A 14,845-nucleotide genomic window follows, 5' to 3' on the forward strand; every position below is an offset into this window, starting at 1 on the left:
CTACAACAGAATGGCATTAAATATACTGATCTCAAGGATCTTGGTAATATCCTGGCAGATTGATTCAGTGTCAACTTCACCCCCCCCTCACCCCATAAAGGGACTTCACCCCCCCCCACCCCATAAAGGGCCCATCTTGATACCAAAAGATTTCCAAATTCCGGTAATCATGGCCACAGGTAAAAAAATGCACTCTCCAAAGCTAAGAATACAGCATCCATGGGACCAGACGACATCCCGGGCTGTGTACTACATGAACTACAAAATGAACTGGCACCTCACCTAAGTGTCATGTTTAATCATAGCCTCACCTCAGGCTTCGTGCCCAGTGAGTGGAGCACAGCTACAGTTATCCCACTCCACAAGGGAGGATCCATCCTGGATCCTGGGAATTATCGTCCCATCAGTCTAACGAGCCTGATCTGCAAAGCCATGGAACGCATTATTATGAACTTATAAACAAAGACATTGGCAATCTTCAAACACTGGACTCCACCCAGTTTGGTTTTGTGAATGGTCGATCTTGTGTCCTGACAAATCGGTCTCCAGAGCCATAGATGAGGGTAAGGCAGTCCACACAACCTATCTGGACCTTGCCAAGGCCTTTGACACCATCCCCCACTCTGGAATCATAGATAAATTTACTAAGCTGGGCATTAATCCCTACGTCACTCGATGGGTTGCCAACTGGCTTACTGACAGAACTCACACTGTAAAAGTAGCAGACTCCAAATCCAGCTCCAGACTAGTGGAGTACCTCAGGGTTCAATCCTGGGACTGCTCTTGTTTGACATCTGCTTCTCTGAGTACAGGCCAGCACTAAGGGACTGGCTAACAAAGTTTGCAGATGACTGCAAACTGGGAGCCATTACTGATTCCCTAAATGATGTGGATGTTCTACAAAGGGGCCTTACAGAAGCAGAAGCTTGGTGCCAGAGCTATGGGCTCAAGCTCAACGCCAAGAAATATGTAATTATCCCCTTTGAGAAAAAACATGTACCCATGAATTACCATATAAGTGGCAGTACACTAAACACTGAAAGTGTGATAAGGGACTTGGGGACACAGGTGGCCACAGGTGGACAGTGGTCTCATCTTTGATAACCACATCGCCACAACAGTCAGGAAATCCTTCTGTGTGGCACATCTCATCACTAAGGGCTTTTCATCCAGGAAAACAGAGGTCATTGTCCTGCAGTACTCATCCCCTCATTAGACCCATTATCGAGTAGAACACCCCGTTTGGTATGTACCTCACAAGACACCTGCAACAGCTGGAAAGGCCACAGAAATACCTCACTAAAAGAATCACAGGCCTAAAGCAGATGCCCTATGCTGACTGTCTAAAAAAAAAAAAAAAAAAAACTCCAGCTATACTGTCACATATTGCCTACTCGGAGGCAATTTCTGCTTAACATACAAGGCCACGTCAAGCCCAGAGCTGTTGGACATGCTAGTCTTAAAGAAATCCCAATCCCTCAGAGCCACATGCTCCAGGGATCTAAACCTGGTTATCACAATGAACAAAACATGCTGGAAGGATAGGTTCCTGACCCAGAGACTCCCTGTACTCTGGAATAGACTGCCCATACATGTCAAGCAAGAGCGCCTCTTTGGCCCTCTTCAAAAGGAACCTTGACTATTAGATGGGAGATTGGAAATTCACCCCGGAGATCATGTCAGTCGCCCTTCTAGACAGGGGACCAGGAAAGTAAATATTCTTGGAAGAAATAGCCAAGGAATTATTATGGCTGGGCTTGTATAGGCCCTAAGGCTGATAGCCTAGTACCAACCTATGAACCTATAATAAAATCCAAGCTTACTCTGTCAATGCTTTCTCTGTATCAAGACCCACCAACAGTGGAATAGTCTTACATTCCACTTCCCTGTGGATCATCATTGTTCTATTAATGTTGTGAGATGTTTGCCTCCCCTCCCCTGTAAAAAAAAAAAAAAAAATTAATATCTGTCAATTTTGACAACACCTTTGCCATTTTTATTCCTAGTGTAGACATAAACACTTTATAATCTTGGTTTAAAATTGAAATGGGTGTTCGTGAAGCTGGGCCTGATGGGTCTTTACTGTCTTTAGGTATTACAGCCACCACAACTTTCTTCCAGTTAGTGCTTCCCATCCTTTTAAAGTGCTGCCAAACAAAACCTTCCAGATCTTTAATACTTTCTTCCTCCAATTTTCAAACTTCCACAGGAATGCCATCTGTTCCTAGAGACTTTCCTGCAGATTGATTATACATCTCCATTTTTGTATCCTTTCCTCCTATCTAAAGCGTTAATTGTTGAACCTCCTCTATTGCTTATCTTGGCACAATTAAGTCTACCATAAATATTTTTGTGTTCTTTCTGGATTTCTACATTTCAATACTTTTTATACAAATCTTCCCTAACTTCCCAAAATATCTGTAATACTTCTACAGGATCTCTGGTTATTCTTCTTGTTATAGGCTGAGTTTGGCGACAACCCTATCTTCTTTTTGTTAGCTAAATCATCATGCTGTAAGTTTTTATGCTGTGGAGTTATCAAAATAGTTGCTTAACAGCAGTCTTTCTAAACTCATGCATATTATCCAGGTACTACCATATTTTTCTCTCTAGCTCTCTGCAGTTGCACCTCTTCTTGTTCTGTGATATTCCCCTTATTCTGCAGTACTTTAATTTTCGTCACCCCATCTAAATATTTCATATTACTTCTTAACCATGTCTCTCCCTGTTTTTATTTCTATCCTATTTTAAACTCCATTTTTATTTATTAGACCCACTAGATAATACCCTGTGAATACATTTCTGTTTTCCCTAATAACTCTTGAATAATTTCCACTACCCATTCCTTAAATTCTTCCCTTTTCTACAGGTATGTGGGAAAATGGTAATGTTTCATTTTTACTTTACCTTGCATTTTTATGGAGTCTGCATGTCTTCCCGCAGTTGGGTGGGCATTCGAAAGACCTGCGTAAATGGGTGTGCCTTCGCTGAAGGTTGAACGTCGAGCTGGCATCTCTGCGTTCGTGAAAATCTACTGCCAATCATTAGCGGACCAGAGTTCTGCTATGGCGACCCCTAACCAGGAAAAGCCGAAAGACAACAACAACCACCTTGCATTTTATCTTAACTTCTGCAGTCATGCACCAATAAAAAATATCAGTTGTGTGTTGAAGCTTTCAATGAAATGCACATGTTCTTGTGAAGTATAATTTCTATCTACTCTAGCCCAGGTATTGTACCTTGGAGAATAATATCTAAGTTCACCCACAGTTTCTACTTCTGAATTCAGGTTTTCATAACAAATGTTTGCATACATTTCTTCAGAAATGTACTTTCTTTTGTTATATTTTTTCCTGTGAGGTCATCTGGATACATCCTCAGTATTGCAAATCAGGCAATTCACCACCTATAAATAATACTTCCTACTGAAAGCTGATTATTTGTCCCAAAACTTTCTTAAACTTAACAATAGCAGTTTTTGGTGGAATATAAATACATGCCAGCATAATACACAACTCTTGACACCCTTACTACCACAAATCTACCATTATTATGTTATTGTTCCTACTCTGTCATTATTTGATCTCCTCTAGCAGTTAGTATAATTGTTCCCCTTTTCCTTTGTCTCTGATATTCTGCTGCATACCCACCCTGAAATCATTTCTTTATGAAATTCACATGCTCATTTCTTTCCAAATATTTGTACTCTGCATTTAATATAAATTCAGTACTTTTTTCCCTTTTGTCTGTACTTGTAAAATCATTTACATTCCAAGATAAGATGAATAGCATAGCCATTATAGTAAGAACTTGTTCCCATGGATTGTCGTCTTCTTCTTTCACCTGCTCCCATTAGGGGTCGCCACAGCAGATCAACTGTTTCCATTTCTTCCTGTCCTCTGCATCTTGCTCTGTCACACCAACCACCTGTATGTCCTCTCTCACCACATCCCATGTATTGTACAACACAATATTTTTGAAAGTGTATTTCCAATGTTTGTTACATACACACACTGTTGTTTGGCAGGCTAATCTTTTATACAGTTGATTCTTGTCAACTCCATTTGAGAAAAAGCACACTGGCTATTTTTAATCTACAATGTTCTGTTAAATGCATTAAAGTATTAAGGCTGCTAGAGAAGCTGTTGTCTCTTATTCACTTTCAATAATTTTAAACTTTTATTGAAGTGCTTTCTATATACCTTTAAATTTGCACTTCCCCTCAAATAATGCTCAGAACTCAGAATTGTGTCACCTGCAGACAGTTTTTGTCTTCCTGGAAATGTGGTCAGCAATGCGAAAGGAAAAAAAGTCTTAACTTTACATATGCACGAAGGAATTTTTGTCAGTTTTACACAGAACAGAAGAAATGTACAATTGTCTTTAGTAGCACATTTTTTTTATAAATGTTTTTATTAAAAAGTTAAAGAAAAAAAAGAACCAATTAATATCACTTAAAACGATATCAGTATAAGAAAATAAGCAGACAATTCATAAAACACAACAAAACAACTATTTACAAAGGTGCCTACTATAGAAATTATATATTGGAGGAATACTATGAATTAACAAATCCAAGTGTATCAACCATTGTTTAATAGAGTTCTTTTAAGTTTCTCCATATGTTATATGAGGAAGTGATTCTTAGGGTACTTGACTTAATGGCCTTGAGTTCCAGATGACAAACCTCTTTCAAGATATTAGAGAACTCAAAAGAGGGAGTTGCAGCCTTAACTCCCACTGAGCAAAACAAACAAGCTAAAATCCTTGCATGTGCAAGAAACGTAGCACTTCTCATGACTTTCATTGTTTTATCTTATTTTTCAAGCCTACTCACAAAAAAAAGCACTAGTTTGTAGCTTAAGCCAAAGCCATTAATCCATTATTTTCTTCATGTAATATAATCAATGCAGTTTAACACCTTGCTGAACTCAGCAACACAAGATCACAGCACATTAACGTAAACTTGATTTTTGTCCACCATTTCTTCTTGTTACATTTTAAAGCATATATTTCTTACTAAAAAAGTACTTGTTTGCTGTATTTGATAAAATATATTTAAAAGTAATCAACTAAGAGTCTTCCACCCCCACATTTAAAATACCCGACTGCATACTATGCAAAACTGCTTTACTACTTAGCTTGCAGTTTGTCATGAAGTATTTTATACAGACACAGGTAAGAGCAAACATTTTTATTTACAGTTACTTTACAGTCCACCCAGAAGTTTACCAATTTTTGGCTTTCTTTCAAATTTTTGAAATTAGAAGTTGATGGGTATGCTTCCTGCACACATACTTCGTAGTAGACTCCTGCAGTTAGTGATTACATCGTATACTTCTCTGTGTGGCTGTCTTAAATATCTCATCTGCAAGGATAGCAGTTCACACCTGCTGCTGTATGTGAGGCAGGATTCCTTACTGTTTGCAGACCGATGGCTTGGGTTTGAGTACCACCACCTCTTCCTTAAGAGGTAAGTGAAGGAAAGAGTTCTGAGTCTTTCTTTGCATGCCTTTCAAGGGTGAGAGGTGTGCCTTAACAGAGTAAGGCACCACCTCACTTGTTGTAGTCCCTTGCAGGATCTTTTATCTTGAATTTTTAACTTTTTGGGGAATGCAAGCTTCAAGCCATAGTTTGGCCTCTAGCTCACCCAGGAAATGCACTTTGGCAAGACATAATGGAACTGATTCAGCCAGTAAGCTGTCAGCCAAATTGTCATGTAGTGAAACATGATGACAAATAATAAGGAAAACTGAACTGGCCAAAGTTTGATTTAGGCATCCAAGACAAGGAAAGAGCTCATATTTAGAGTTATGAAGTAAAATGTCTCTCTGCAAGTAGAGAAAGAAATGAAAGATGAGTCTAAGGTGGAAGTTTTGTTTTTAAGTTACAGAAATCAGTCAGGAGCAGAACAAAGGCAGTTGTCACAAAAGCCTTGAGCAGTATGTCTGTGTTTTCTTACTCTTGTATCAAACATCCATGCACTTCATTGAGTGTGGAAAGATTAAATCAGACTTTTAGCTTTGTGGTTCAGTTTTACAAAAATCATGATAGCTGTTACTATTTGTATTTGTTGAAAGTAATCTATGTAGAAAGTCTTTTTTGTTTTTCCAGTCATATATTTAGATAGTGATAGTAGTAGTAAGAGCAGAGTGGTCCTAAAGTTCTGGGTCAGAGCCCTGCTCATATTTTATGCTGACAGTGCCACTGGCAAATAAAGTCTTGTATTGCAAGGTTATCTTGTCCTAATTATTATTAACACATTATTACATAATTTGTGATGTCCCTGTAACCATAGGATGTAGTGTAAGATTGTATCGAGCAGTGCCAAATTAAATTGAGGGGAGGTTGTAGAAAACATTCTAAATATCTTGCTGTAATGCTGCATATGTTGTTGAGGAACTCGTCACTTGCCATAGTAGTTTACAGTAGTTTGTTGAGCTGCTAAGTTGTGTGAATCATTAGTGTCCTGTTAGGAGGAAACTGTCACCCTGGGTGGTAGCCATGAGATGTATGCAGTATCAAGGTAAAATGCTATATCAGTCATAACATCTACTTAAAATTTCTACCTGGCTGTTCATAAATGTAATGCACAGTTGCATGCATGCATTTTATAGGTTACTAGGTCGGTACTAGGCTATCGGCCCAAGGGCCAAAGTAAGCCTAGCCAACAAGGTTCCATGGCTTACACCACCCAAGAAAGTTATTTTCCTGTGTCCCTGTCGAGCAGAGCCACAGAAGTGATCCCTGGGGTGTATTTCCTATTTCCAATTCACTCATCAAGATTTTTCTTGAGTGCTAATGAGGAACTTTGCTTGACATAGATCGGTAGCTTGTTCCAGAGTATGGGAAGTCTCTGGGACAGGAATCTATCCCTCCAGCATGTCTTGTTTATTGTGGTGACAAGATTTAGGTCCCTAGAGTGTGTAGCTCACGGGTGATTGGGATTTCTTTAGGTGTAGCATGTCCAACAGCTCTGGGTTTGACATAGCTTTATATGTTAGGCAGAGATCACCTCGGAGTAGGCGATATGCTATGGAGTAAAGCTGAAGTTTTTTGAGACGGTCAGTGTAGGGCATCTGTTGAGGCCAGTAATCCTCTTTTAAATGCCACCAGTCCTTACTATGTTTCATAGATCTCGACCTCAGTAATGACAGCTGACACAAGTATTGCTAGGTCTTTTGCACTGAGCAGCTCTGGACGTAATATACAGTGGTGTACTTTGCATACTGGTGCCACATATTGTATTACTCTTATCAAACTAACATTGCACAGCCCAGGCAGGGTGCAGCTACCTTAGTAATGTAGCTACTTTGTAAGGCATGATGTGTTCACATACCTTATTAAGTAGCTGTTCCTTTCTCCTCTTAGAATATTAGTGTTATGCCGCTGCATGCGATCCAGGGTCGATTAGTGACAGGTTCTTAAAATAGCCTTAATTAGGCTCTGAATTTGTGTCTCATACATTGAACACTGTACGCTGCCATCATGACACTCCTCAAGTTATGAAATTTTTACATTTTTTAAACTCAGTGCAGCTAGGGCCATTGCTCTGCTTTGGCAGTTAGGGGATATGATGCTGTAATAGCTCCCACTGTCAGGAACTTAGCCTCATCACAATGTCACTGTGTTTAGAAGGAGATATGTGCCATTTCATAGTAGGTTTCCTGCAACATAGGGTACTCTGTGACTGGTGGGAGTCTTCCTACCACAAAAAAAGTAGTTTTAGCCGTGTGTGTGTATGTGTGTGCGCGCGCTTGGGCATGCTGTTCCTGCTTTTCAGTTGCATTGGGTGAATGGCACATCATCAGCAAGGTGGATTAGTGCAGTCACAAGCACTGTACAAAGTTAGTGTATTGTTTGTGAATCCTAAATTGTGGAGAGCATTTGCATGTGTTCCATGTACAGAGTGTTATGGTAACATAATGAGTAAGACTGCGTACAAGGTCTTAACCTACTGTATGTCAACCTTTATGATTACATGTGGCTTTGTAGCGGTGCTGCTCTATGGGACATTGTGTTCATGAATCCCATTCAAGATTGGCCTGGGCCATTTCCAGTTTTGATTGCTGCCATTGTATTTATAAAGTACCAGTGCACATCTTCTGTATAAAAATTTTGTTTGTTCAAGTATTACCCCATGTGAACAGTCTTGTCGTAGATAACTCGTCCAGCTAGTTGGGAGTAGCATCCAAATGCAGTAACCAACTCTTTCTGAGTGTATGGATCGTAATAAAATTATACACGTTAATCACAACTTGGAAACAAAAGGTCTAATTTCTTAAAGAAACATTGCACTCTACCTGCCACATCTTTATTTTCTTCTGCAAAATACTTGAAACAGTGTTGACTTTTTTGGCCTACATTGTGAACATATCGGATGATTCAAAAAGGTAACACCTAAGGGCTCTGAATTATTATCGATGCATCCCACGGATATTCATTTGAAAATTTCACATAAGAAAGGATAATTGGCTGATAAACAGCTTGTTCAAACAAGACGGAGATTGTCTGCAGCAATTAATTTCAGTCTTAACAGGCAACTGCAGATTCACTGGATAAATGTATTGCACCCATCCTGTCAAATTACAGGATCTTGTAGTTTCATAGCATCCAGTCCAGTGAATCCATTTTCACTGAACTATCTACATCGAATGTCAGTTGCAGTGACCATCACTGTTGTCAGTGTGATTAAAAACGTTGTCATAGATGTATGTGATCTTATGTGTGGTGTTTGTTTGTGGGGGTTCTGATGTGGAAAGTGAGGAATGTAAATGTTTGCAGTGGTCATTGCACTGCGGTTGAAATTTCATTACAGTCAGGAAACTGGAGCAATTGCTTCTTATTTGGTGATCTTTGCACTCTGCTTTCTTAGCTGTTGTCTGACTGTGAAGTTATACTGTATTCAAGGTGACAGTAAGGTGACAGTGGGATGCACTGGGATTTGTTCCTCTGCAAAAAAAAATGCTTCCATGCTTATTTGTATTCTTTTCGGAGAGTAGATCCTTGCATATTGTTGGCAAGTTAGGGTACTGCTTTAATTGGTAATGGTTTTGATGGCTATGTATTTATGCATCACATGTACTGACAAAGGATGACTTAGAAAGTGCGTGGTGAACCTACCTGGTAGCTGTCAAAACTATACTACTGAGAACTTCTGAGTGAATAGAGAGTAGTAGCTACACAAGCTTTACTCAGTGTTCCTTCAAATAAACGGTCCGTACCACACTTGTGTGGTACGGAAACAAGCATTTAGAGAGTAATACATAATCTCCATTAGAGAAGCTGTGAACATATGAAAATTCAACATTAAATCATAGAAGACTATTGCATAATGTAGTTAATCAACCAGCCAAGAATGCTGTAAAATTCACTTGTGATAATTGGACAGGTTTGTCTTTCTGTTCAGTGGGAGATCCTACTGGTGCTGCTGTCTGCAAGAAAAGGTATTACACACACATGTAAGGCTTTTCCTCACTTTATTGCTTTTTTGAGTGTGAAGGACAGATCGGCTGAGCTGCATTTGTATTGCAGAAGCCCTTCGCACCCTTAAGAAAACCCAAAATGTCTTCTGTGCCGTCTGTAATTTATCTAGTAAAGCAATATGTTGACCTTGTATCCTGTACATATCCAAGGTGGTTAGATGTTTGCATAAGTTCATATGTTTTTAATAAGTTCATGTCTGTTAAATGGTAGTGATAACAATAGTAGGTACTTTTCCATTATCGGGTCAACGCATGTCATGAGCGGTTGGAATGTTACCACGTAACTGAGACTGACTTTTTTTTCATAAAATATTTTCCACTAAGGTGAACGGGTGGGTAGTCGCCTAATTTCCTGAATTCCTACGCATGGTATAACAGTAGTAACCATCATTTTCCCCTGATTTTGGTCTCTCAGCATCCTGGTCTTCATATAATATATGACGCTTAAAATGTATTAAGTTTTCTGTCACAATCCCTCGCCCACTCTCCCCGTATTCTTGAGAATGTTTATTTCCTGTTAAGTTCACTTTCGTAAAGTTCTGACTTTTTAATTTCACTGTTGACTGCACATAAATGTGTTACTCGGGTATGTTATACCTTTTTGTTTTCAGGAGCTGTGGAGGTTTTTCCACTGGCAACTTTGATACCTCACTTTCAAAGAGCTCTGTTAATGTGACCTCCCAGCTGTCCATATATAATAAGCATGTTTCTACAGAGCAATTATCATTTTTGCTTTAGAGCTGTAGCCCCCCCCCATAAAAAAGTTTGTGTGTGGTATATATTAAAAAAGGAATTAAAGAAACGTGCACAATATGTAAAAATGAACACATTCATCCTTTTCTGTAAGAGGCGTAAGAGCTGGGATGCATACACATTGCTGTTTAAATAAATAAATTCGGTGACAGTTTGCAAGGGAAGTAGAACTTTTCGTATACACATCAGCGGCAGCGGTGTGATCTTTGTGACCGCGGACCAACATTCCAAATGCTGATTTACAGCTGTTGCCCCAATAATGGAAAAGTACCTAATAGTAATAATAACAACTAAAGTAGCACTAAAAATGTAATAATGTAGTTTTGTTTCTGGTAAAATATTTCCTTCTACAGTTCCTATCTGTATGTTTGGAACATCCTGTCGCTAACAGTTTACTTTTCTGAAATGGATCCTGCATGTCAAGTTGCGTCACTGTACTAGTTCTCCATTTAGGAGTTGAATTTTATTGTAGCAAATTTACTGCTGTTTTGAGCTGCCTGTCTTTGTGGGTTTAAGTTTCTCTCCTGGGAACTACAGAGAAGTAACCTATGTAAGACTACAGATTTTGACATGCATTAAACCCTACCCAGTTATTCACATTGCTAAATGGTTATGAGAACCAGTTCCACTTGTATGCAGAAAGTGTCCTTGCTGCCTCCAAACAAAGTTGTATGTGTACCAGGCTTTTTTTTCCATATCAGGACTAGAAAAGGTGAATAACTGTTGCTTAGTTGTAGATGTGCTTTTAAATTATGTGAAGAAGAACATATCAGAAGGACTTGGCTTTTTTTTAATTTCCTTTCCAAATTGTTAAAAGTCCTGCCTTTGAGCATGCATACACTGGTGATGTTCTTTTCCTCTTGTGTTACTTAGTTGCACTTGTCATAATACAGTCTTGAACTGTCAGGGGATATTCTGCTAGAGCTGCTGTCATTGCTGCTTATTTTAAAAATGTGTAAGCTTAGGGTGTTAAATTATATATTTTATGAAAGTCTCCCAGCAAGATGTGTATGTGTATATGAAAGCAGGGTAAGTTTGGTAGGTCAGTATTGCAGGGAATAGGCAAGTTGTGTGCACACAAGCTGCAGATTGTACAGTTCAGTTCAGTTACATTTGTCAGCAGTGTGTACTGCCAGGAAATTCTTCCTTCCACCTAGATGCAGATGATTATACTAAGAGGTGCAGTTCCCTGCATTGTTAGTGTCAAGGAGGGTTAAATATGTATTGCCGATTAGTGTTGAAATGCTGTTTTGAGCAGTCTTGTTTGTTCAGAGTGGCATTTGGGCTGCCCTTGATGGGATGATATTGTGTTAGCTTTCTGCCATTACACATCAGTCTGCAACCTGATAATTTTACCTTTATGTAATGAGTACTGTTTCTGTGATCTGTGTTTTAGAATGATCAAGTCATCAAAAAGACTGGCCCCTTTTCACAGGAGACTGATTCCAGACTGCGACCCAGGTAGCCGGGGCAGACAACTGGAGTTCATCTAGACAGGTAGAGGAGTAAAGGAGTGTGGCTTCCTCTCCTTTCCCCAGGGAAAGAGAGGTTGGCATTTGGCATGTACTCTGGGGCACATTGGGCGAGACTGGAAAGCTCGCCACTCATGCCTCAAGGAGGTGAGGCAGGAATACTTGGAGGCCTGAAGTAAAGGAGTGTACTTCACTGTCATCCCCCCCCCCCCCCACACACACACGCCCTCCCCAACACCTTACCCTGTGAATAGTGAGAAGGATGGGTAGAAACTAATTAGAAAACTTCAAATCACATCGCTGTCTCTATGATGGTCCCTACTGATCGACCCTTACTCAAATGAAGAGGAACAAACAGGAATTGACTGTGGTAGAGGATTTACAACTGACAAACAGCGAGCAAAGAGTGCAAAAAAAGTATACTGCTGAGGGTGAGATTCCTTTGACAGTTTGAATACATTTCCTCAGCCTGTTTTGGAATTGAGCTACATTGTTAACTGATAACCAACTGGAAATTATTTGATGTGCTTGTGTGCTTATTGTGTTAGTTTTTCATGAATGCACTAAAGGATTTTAATGTTAGTTGAAAATTGTTTTATTTAATTTTTTTTCTTTTTTGTCACTGATTAAGATTCTGGGGGTAACACTGCCTTTTTTTCCTGGGGCGTATCTTATCTGACGCTATTTCATAGATATTCCAAGTCCACTGAGTCTTATGATCATGCATGCCTTACTAGCACCATCCCACAGTCTACATTTCCTTTCTCTGGGAAGGCCATACCAGTCAATCCCGGTGTAATTTAGAACTACCCATCCAGTCATCTAGTTTTATACTTAAATGAAGATGGAGAGTTAAATTGCTTAACATGCAGGGTAAGTTTATTACAGAGGTTTGGGAGGGGGGGCCGCTGCATTATAAACTTGTCCTTCCACCATGTTTTATTTATCTGTTGGTGAAGATTTAGGTCTCTGATTGTAGTATTGGTTGATTTATTGGACTTATGAAGATGCAGGAGGTCCAGTACAGTTGGTTCTTTAATGGCATTATAAGCAAGGCTGAGATCTCCTTTTAAACATCCATAAGGTACCGAATAAAAAGATAAGGAATCCAGCATCTCTTATTAGCCCAGGGATTTTAGGCTTCTGGTCTTTTTGGTTAGGAACTTTTAGAATCTTTCTAAATGTTTGATATGTTTGCGTGTGTGTGTGTGTGTGTGTGTGTGTGTGTGTGTGTGTGTGTGTGTGTGTGTGTTATACTCTTTAATTGGCCTGATCAGTGCTGAGTATAAGGGAGTAATTACCTCTTTAGACTTTGATGATCCTCCTTTGGCAATTAGCAAAATAAAAAGATTTCCTGACATTTGCTGCCACATGGTTAAAGAAAATGGAGCTATCAAACCAAGTACCTAGGCCATGACTGCATTTCTGTTTTGTAGTGGTGTGTTGTCTACTAATTTGGGCAGTCTTGCAGTGGTTCACAGTCCTGGTAGAATTGGTGCAAACTACGTACAAGGACCCAGTGACTCCAGTACAAAAAGTGTTCATTCTCACAGAGGGGTTCCCAGTGGGAGAGGGTGTGCATAAGGATTTGGCTCGGAGCCTACTCCTTTTCATACTGGTGATGGACTACATTAGCAAACGGGTTGGAGGGAACAGCTCAAAGGTGCTGTATGCTGATTATTTGGTATTACAGGTAGACTCTGGGCAAGAACTTCAGCAAGAATAGGGGAATGGAATACAAAACTGAAGGCACATGGGATGAAACGGAGAACAGATATGACTGTTGTAATGGCAGTAAATAGGGGAAATCAGGAGAAGTTGAGAATTGAGATAGAAGGGAAATAGCGGAACAGGTTAACAGCTTCAAGTATCTGGGAGGGGTGGTTGAGGAAAAAGGAAGTCTGAATAAGGAGGTCAAAGCCAGAATCAGAGGGGCTGCAGCCACCTGGCACAGTGTCAGATGTAGTATGTGACAGAAGAATGTCAAAGAAGCTGAAAAGTAAGGTGTACAAAACAGTGGTGTGACCAGTACTGCTGTATGGTACAGAAACCTGGGCAGTAAAGGCAGAGCAGTTGAGGAAGCTAGAGGTGATAGCGATGACGTGCCTGACATGGGTGGTAGGATACACACTGTGGGACAGATGAAGAAATGAGGACATAATAGCAGAAAATAAAGTAGCAGAAAATAAAGTAGCTCCAGTTGCAGAAAAGGTCAAAGAGAACAGATTATGGTGGCTTTTGCACATGTGTAGAAAATAAGGCGGCAATCTGGTAAAGAAGATGTGGGACAGACAGGAAGAAAGGAGGGCATCCATCAAAGTTGTGGATTGTTTAAGAGAAGACCTGCAGCAATCAGGCATGAGTGTGGCATTGAATACAGAGAGATCGTAACAGTTGATGATTGGATGGGAGAAAGGAAATTCACCCCGGGGATCACGTCAGTCGCCCTGCTAGACAGGGGTCCAGGGAAGTAAATAGTGTGGGAAGAAATAGCCAGGGAATTCTTATGGCTAGGCTTGTATAGGCCCTAGGGCCAATAGCCGAGTACCAACCTATGAACCTGTAAGTTGACATGACACCCTGACCCCATGTAGAACATGGGGGGGGGGGGTTGATAATGTGGTGTGTTGAATAATACAGAATGATGACTGGAGGGGTTGTATACCAAAGTGGTGATACTGTTTTATCTTTTAGTTCGAGCCTATTTTAGTACACCAAACGTTACTAGGGAGAGTGCATTTTGGGGGGTTTGAATGTTTATAGTGTGACTGAACATCAACCCCTAATTTGCTATTTTCTGCAGAGTTGTTAGCCAGAGGGTTTGGCTACCTGCTTGGAGATCTGAGAAGAAAACACAGAAGAGATCTCAGCACTGAGCCCTGAAGGACCATGCTGGTTATGTGCATACTTTCTTATGAGGCACCAGCAACTCCCCCTGTGTGGGTTCTGTCTTTCATCCATTTTTCCATCTTACCAAGTATGGGATCAATTTATTTATTTTTTTAAGCATTTAACTTTTGCATTGTATAGCATGGGAAATTGTGTTGAAGGCCTTGGCTGGGTCAAGATATGTCACATACAGTACATGACTACCGTGACACCCCACCACTGACACAGTAATCAAGGAGCTTCAGT

General features: G+C 40.0%; 1 protein-coding gene across 6 annotated transcripts in view; it reads left to right on the forward strand.

Annotated features, from left to right (window-relative positions):
- SEPSECS (Sep (O-phosphoserine) tRNA:Sec (selenocysteine) tRNA synthase) overlaps positions 1 to 14,845 on the forward strand; it is a 1,234,889-nt gene that overhangs the window by 9,218 nt on the left and 1,210,826 nt on the right. The window lies entirely within an intron of this gene.

This window comes from Protopterus annectens, chromosome 2.part1 (assembly GCF_019279795.1).
Source record: "Protopterus annectens isolate FY-2018-M chromosome 2.part1, PAN1.0, whole genome shotgun sequence".
Classification (NCBI taxonomy): domain Eukaryota; kingdom Metazoa; phylum Chordata; order Ceratodontiformes; family Protopteridae; genus Protopterus; species Protopterus annectens.